Here is a 7,484-nt window from a genome sequence, read left to right on the forward strand (position 1 = left end):
ACATCTGTAAGTAAAAGAAATCAGAATTATTTTCAAAACTGAGTCAGCTCAGAATTTCACTGCACATTACAAGTAAATAATTTAGCCCACTTACTCATAATCAGATTTAGTTGCACGAAGCTTTAGTACATTACGAATAAAATAGAATGTTTGGGTTGCAAAATAATCTCAAAAAATCACACAGTATTTTAAGAAAAGTAGACAATGAAAATCAGGACTAGCTTGTTAAGAAGTTTTTATGTCAATGTATTTACTATGTAACTTTTCTGGGATTTGCATGTGCTGGACATTTATGTGAAGAGACCATCTCTGTCCTTGAATATTTACCTTCAAAAGATGCTCTCCGCTCCTCAACAGTCCAATGAACCATCATGGAGGAAGTACAGCAAATGTGCTTTTATCATAAGCTTATGTTATAATTTTAGGCAGGAAAAGAACAGGTATTAGATTCTCCCAACACTTTAGGCCACAAAAAAGAGTTAGTGCAGAGGTGCCGAAGTTACCTACTTTTAAATATTTATGTGATGAAATCTCAAGGGAGTACTAGATGATTCATTAAGATTTATTTGTTTCACTGAAGTTGTGATGATTAGATTTCTGAGTCTCTGAACAGCAACTACAGATCCATATTTCTCTTCTTCTATTTCATTACTCACTGATAATTTTATTTTCTGTTGCTTTGGAATTCATCTCATAAAATGCTATATGTCCTCACGTTGTGTTGTTTTCCTGTTACCTGATCCTTCACGACATAGAAAAGTAAAAGTTCATATGAAAAAGTAATCTGCCCTTTCTTTAGGACCATTTGGTGAACAAATGATCATGTTTTAATAAAACTATATCCAGAAAAATTTGCTCTTAAATGACAAAATCCTTTATAATACAGAAGCATAGAAAATAAGTCCTGCTTTCTAAAATGTTTATTTACAATAAAGAAATTTGAAATTCAGCTAAAAGCAAGTTTTATATTTAAAAAAAACTTTTGGGGGGCACCTGGGTGGGTCAGTCTGTTGAGTGTCCATCTCTTGGTTTGGGTTCAGGTCATGATCTCAGGGTCCTGAGGTCCAGCTCTGGGCTCAGCAGGGAGTCTGCTTGAGATCCTCTCTCTCCCTTTCACTTTGCCCCTTCCCTGCTCTCTAAGATAAAAATGTATTTGACAGAGAGAGAGAGAGCATGCAAGGGAGGGAACACAGCAGGCAGGGAGCCCCATGAAGAGCTCAGTCCCAGGACCCTGGGACCATGACCTGAGCTGACACATAACCAACTGAGCCATCCAGATGCCCCTAAAATAAATACATAAATCTTTAAAAAAAAATTTTTGTATATGTTTATATAAAAAAATTTCAGGGGCGCCTGGGTGGCTTGGTGGGTTAGAGCCTCTGCCTTCGGCTCAGGTCATGATCCCAGGGTCCTGGGATCGAGCCCCGCATTGTGCTCTCTGCTCAGTGGGGAGCCTGCTTCCTCCTCTCTCTCTGCCTACCTCTCAGCCTACTTGTAATCTCTGCCTGTCAAAAAAAATAAAATCTTAAAAAAAAAAATCTCACAACTTTTTTTCCTTTTTTCCCATACCCAGGTATGAAGAAGTCACTGAAGCTGACCTGGCCCCAGGTCTAGGCAGTGCGGAGCCCCCTAACTGCCCACAGACCTCTCCGACTGATAGTTGGGGCACCGGAAACAGTAGCCTGCATCTATAGTGCCTTCTAGAACATATCCCTGCACTCCTTAATCCACTGTAGTTTGGCTTCTGACCAAAAACATTTACAGAAGCTTTTCTCTAAGACTGAGAATTGCTTCCATGTTGCCAAATCCAATGAGCACTGTTTGGTTATAATTTTATTTGACTCTCAGCATCAATGACACCCTTCTCTGCTTCTGTCCTTTGAAACTCTCTCACAGCTTTTGAGGTTTTCCTCCTGGTTTTCATCTTTTATTACCGTTCTTGCTGCCCCTGTGGTTTCTCCTTGGTCACTTCCTTGGCTCCCTTCTTTGATATGGTGCTCAGAATGTCTGGACCCCGGAATAAGCGTTCTTAGATATGACTTGGGATTCCAGCTGGGAATAAAGGAATGAACAAGTAAACAAATGAATACATCATCCATTCATTGTTTGAGTTCAGAGCACCAAGGAAGAACCTCTGTATCTACAAAATGACTCTCCCCCCAACCTACTGAATAATGCCTGAAATACACTTTGTGGGAAACAAAGCTTTGCAAGATGATTTCACACAAAGAAAGAGCCTGGGGTCAGAAGGTTTGGGCACAGCTCTGGCATATACTAGTGTGTGACCCTGGTCGGTTCACTTAGCCTCCTTGAGTTTGTTTTGTCATTATTGTTAGTAATAATAACAATAAGTCTAATGACCGAGTTATGATAATCAATTGTGATATCATAATATATAAAGAACACTTTTAAATTTTAATGCCCAACACTTGTTTAAGGGTATAATTGTTCCTGGGTATATAACACAGCAAGCGCTACTCCTTCTAAAATACAAATAAAGTTTTTGTCTGTCAAGGCCCTGGACCTTAAAGAAGGTTCACGACATAGTCAGTCAGTTGCCATCCAATGCTGGTAAACTGCAGGTACTACAAAACCATTCTGGGTCATTATCTGGGTCTCCCTTGTCTGTTCCTGATTTGATTTCACTCTTTCTCCAACACAGAGCCCTAGGGCCTGTGTTACTCTGTCTTGCCATGTTCTCAGTTTCATCCAACACTCTGAATCCCAGAACTGCCTTCATGAGAATTCTCTGCCTTGTCCTTGGTTTCTCAGATGAAAAATATTTCTGACTATTTTTTTCATGCCCATGCACATCAACTCTGATGGGGGAGAACAGAAGAATAAGGAGGAGGCATTCAAACAGCTGGAATGGAAGGGAAGCCCCAAAGATACGGCATGTGCAAGAAGCATAGAATTTACTGTGCGCAGAGGAAGTAGAGTCATGAATGATGGTGTTGCTGAAATAGGAACAAGGTCAGAGTTCTGGGTTAGGTTCATGTTTACATTTTTTTAAGATTTTGTTTATTTATTTGACAGAGAGGGAGAGATTACAAGTAGGCAGAGAGGCAGGCAGAGAGAGAGGGGGAAGCAGGCTCCCTGCTGACCAGAGAGCCTGATGCGAGACTCAATCCCAGGACCCCGAGACTGTGACCTGAGCTGAAGGCAGAGGCTTAACCCACTGAGCACCCAGGTGCCCCAAAGCTCCCTGTTCTTACCCAGATTTAGCCACTTACTGAGTAAATCTTCCTCAGATTGTTACAAACTTTTGGTTAGTTTTCAAAGTTCTGAAAGTTGATTTTTGACAACTTTTACTAACGTTCTCACTGTTTTTATGGAGAAACGGGATTTTTCAGAGGCCCTTACTTTGCCAATTTGGAAGTCAAGTCCTTTTATTTGCCTATTAAAAAGTTTTTTTGCTTTCTTATTTTTGAGTGGCAAATGGTCTTCCCATGTTCTGACACGAGCCCAGTGTCCTGTGCACGCATTGCCTACATTTTACTCCAGTCTGGGTTTTGCTTTCTACTTCACTAACGGTATTCTTCAAAGGAAAAAAAAAAAAATGACCTCTAAGATATATGCAGCATTACTATAAATTAGAGGAAATTTCTGCTTCTTTCATATCATTACATTTATTAAATAGATTCTTTCCCTGCTTAATCATGTTTCTTTCACCGTGGGGGGTGTCGTATTTGATGTGGCAAATGTCCTTTGTCTCTTTGATCACATCACAGCATCCTCTGACTTCTGAGATAGCTGCCATTACTTTTTGGAGATTACAATACTGACCATGTGTGCACATTTGCAGAACTTTATAATAAAATTCTGCGATCAATGGTTATAATTCATGGTACATAACTATGATCTTACTGTCTTAATCGTGTTTTTAGAACCTACTAGTATAAAAATACTTTGGGTTCTACCTGACATCAACCCAGCCCCAATTTAGATGATTACTTTATAAGCACCCTCCACTCCACAAAACGTGTCAATGTCAAAAATGAAAAAAGCATATATGGAAGTGGGTAGTACTTTTATTTCTCTCCACATCGGGCTCTCTGCTCGGCGGGGGGCCTGCTTCCCTTCCCCTCTCTCTGTGATCTCTTCCCTTCCTCTCTCCTACTGTGATCTCTCTCTCTGTCAAATAAATAAATAAAATCTTTAAAAAAATAAAAAATAAAAAATAAAAATAAAAATAAAAAATAAAATGCCTATTTGTGAACCATGGTTGGCCACGCTCCCCAAGTTCCTTACCATCCATCATAGTTAACAGCAGTGCATACTGCAGTGACTCTGGTCTCCGTCCCAGGCTGTGCAAAATATGTCTAATTTCAAAAACATACCTCTGATTCTGACAAAGCATAAAATTATAATCTTCTAAAATTAAACCAATAGTATGTGAAAGAATTTCAACTGGTCATAATATATGAAGAAAAAGGTTGTTAGGTGTAATATGCTTGAGATAAAGTGACTTGGCAAATAAAAAATTTATGTAGTATAAACTTACAAACCAAATAAGAAACCAGCGAGTTAAATGATTTTTGCAAGCTATTAAAATATAACTAAATAGGTAAAAGGGAATGAATAGATAAAGCCAAGAAAAAATCAGAGGCCGATGGAATAAGGACTAGTAAAAGCAGAGCCCTGAAGACTTCTTTCTTTTTTAATCTGGAGGTAGAAAAGCATTGAAGCGAAAATGTGATCATAAATCATAAAGAGAAACTTGATGATTGACATGAGAGGTCTAAACCCAAGACCCCGATGAGTTCCTCAGGCAAGAAACGGAACTGTCTGTAGTCAAAGCCGAAGGGGTAAAGATTGTTGCAGGAAGGGCAAGAGTAGGATGGCCATTTTCCTTGATGTACTCTTCTCTCTGCTCCAAGAGACAACTGGAAGGGAAAAACATGCTCTACATCTAAAAGAAAAGCATTCTTATAATAGTCTGCCTTCATTCTTCTACCTCGGAAAGGTCTTTCATTTGCCAAACACTGTAGTTCTCTCTGTTGCAACCTTACCCTGACATCGGGATTACATGATAAAAATATTCCTGTAGGTGATTCTTTGAAGTCAAACCAAGACCAAGCGAAACTAAAACAAGGGTTGTACATTTCCATGGGTATGTGTTTACTTTGTTTTTATTTTCAGGTCCTTTATTATCTACACCAGTTCTATTTTAATAACCAAATGGCACTTACTTATAATGCAACATAGAATCTCACTGAGGTAAAAGTTGTTTTTAACTGTATCTTTCTGGGGAACAGAATGAAAGCCCTGCTTCCTCCTGGTGATTCCTGAAGCTGAAAGAACGGGGTAAAAAAGATTCACTTATGAGTTTGCAACTCCATGTTTCTTCCATAACTCTTACAACTCTTACTTGGAGGTGATTTAAATTTTTTAAACTGTTAAAAAACACAATTCAACTGAGTAATTTTTAAGATTTTATTGTTTTTATTCAATGATTCATGAATTGGGTAACATCCCATCTAGCAGACATAAAGGCACTTTAAGGAACTGCACAGAATGGAAGACTTTTATAGGCAAAGGGAGCAGGAACAAAGAAGTTATATTAAGCAAAAACTGGTTGTTGCAGGGTTATTTTCTTTTGGGGCAGCAGGGGTACACTGGGGTTCCTGTGTGACCGGCCTAAGATTCCATTCCTGGGAGAGGAGAAACTCTTATGTCTTGGTGTGGTGATGTGGAGTTTAGAATAAGCAACTTGATTTAGGGCCTGTTGTCTTGTTTTTAACAAATGTATAAAATTATGTACACAGCTGCAATTTCTTTTGTAATCCATAAGTTGGCTGGAGCCCTCTTGTCTCTTGCAATGTCAGGTATCTTCAGATCTCCTTTAGGACTTCAAAGCCCTTTCAGCATTTTCCACAAATCCTAGGAGCTGGCCCTCTCTTACGTGCCAGGCTCCTTGATTCATATATAATGTTCTATTTTGTGAATATCAGTCCAGACATAGGTCACATTTTTCCATAAGAAATCAACATGCATTAGGCCTTTTGTGAGACTGATATTTCTTACTGAAGATTTAGGTGTGACAGGAATGGGTCACCTTTGAGTACATGACTTTCATTGTCTCATTAAGTCTTTGTCCCCTTTGGCCTTTCCCTGTCTGCTCCTCTGCCACACAGATTAGCCATTTCTCCCTTGGTGGTTACAGATTTTTCCCTCTACTTAGATTAATTTCATTATTCTTCAAATGACCTAATCAAAGAACTGCCAGAATCCTGAGGCTGACAGTCAATGAGACTGGTTTTCAAATTTACTTATTCTTCTATTTTCTTTTTTCTTTTTATTTTATATTATTTTATTTTATTTGACAGAGATCACAAGTAGGCAGAGAGGCAGGCAGAGAGAGGAGGAAGCAGGCTCCCTGCTGAGCAGAGAGCCCGATGTGGAGCTTGATCCCAGGACCCTGGGATCATGACCTGAGCCGAAAGCAGAGGCTTTAACCCACTGAGCCACCCAGGTGCCCCTACTTATTCTTCTATTTTCAAGAAGAAAATGAAGAAGCATATTCAACGGAATTCTGAAAATAGAATTGTACTTTCTCCTTCCATAAGAAGAAGATGCAATAGACACCAGACATAAAGTCCAAGTTTATATGTCTTACACTGCTGGTTTATATGTCTTACCACTGCTCTAACACCAGGTATAATTCTATCCAAATGTCCACTCTTTTACATGGAGCTGAACATTGATAAGGCAAACAGAGTAAGGATGTCTTGTGTCTTAGTTGATAGCCTAGAATCATCTTAGTTCTTGAACCAGGAATGCTTGTTCTTTCTGGCTGTCTCAAATCCTCTGTGTTTATAATATATGTCATGGCTCATACGAGAGAATTCTCTTGCAACAAATGAACCTATATATATTCAACAAATGAACCTATATATATTCAACAAATGAACAAATAAAACCTATATATTCAGTTACAGAAAAATCTTCATTTTCTAATCGAGCAATTCCAGGTAAGTGTCTGACCACTTAAAAGGTGGGAAAATCCAGTGTAGGTAACTCCTGTTGTCATGGTCAAGAATGTACCTGAGGGTTATCATGCTAAATTCAGAAATGCTCACTCAGACTTTTCCAGATTTTTTGATAACTTTACCTGTACTGCACAGTCATAGGTTATTTTGTCTTTGAAATCGCCCTTCAATCTAGGTTGTGAAGACTATATTGTTTATGTTATCTACTCCATTTCACAGATCAAATCATTTTTTTGTAACCAGGTGATTTTTTTTAATCAAATTGTGGTTTAATCTGTCTTCCTCTGTATGTGATTAAATTCTCAGCTTCTTCTAGTAGCATAGATTCTAGACACTGAAGTATATAACTCAATTGTATGATTCAAAACTGACCTCTGGGTTTTGTATGTCTCCAGTACAATTATTTAAACTACTTGACATTAAAATATGAAGCCATTCTGTCTTTTTTGGGCAATTTCCTGAATAATTTCCAATTTCCAAACCATTTGTACA

The 7,484-nt window shown here is 38.5% G+C and overlaps 1 long non-coding RNA gene across 1 annotated transcript in view; it reads left to right on the forward strand.

Annotated features, from left to right (window-relative positions):
- LOC116587708 overlaps window positions 1-2,058 on the forward strand; it is a 51,604-nt gene extending 49,546 nt beyond the window's left edge. Inside the window, exon 6 of the long non-coding RNA XR_004284594.1 lies at window positions 1,574-2,058. This is a non-coding gene — a long non-coding RNA (uncharacterized LOC116587708). The remainder of the gene's footprint in view (window positions 1-1,573) is intronic.
- Window positions 2,059-7,484: the final 5,426 nt, after the last annotated feature.

This window comes from Mustela erminea, chromosome 4 (assembly GCF_009829155.1).
Source record: "Mustela erminea isolate mMusErm1 chromosome 4, mMusErm1.Pri, whole genome shotgun sequence".
NCBI lineage: Eukaryota > Metazoa > Chordata > Mammalia > Carnivora > Mustelidae > Mustela > Mustela erminea.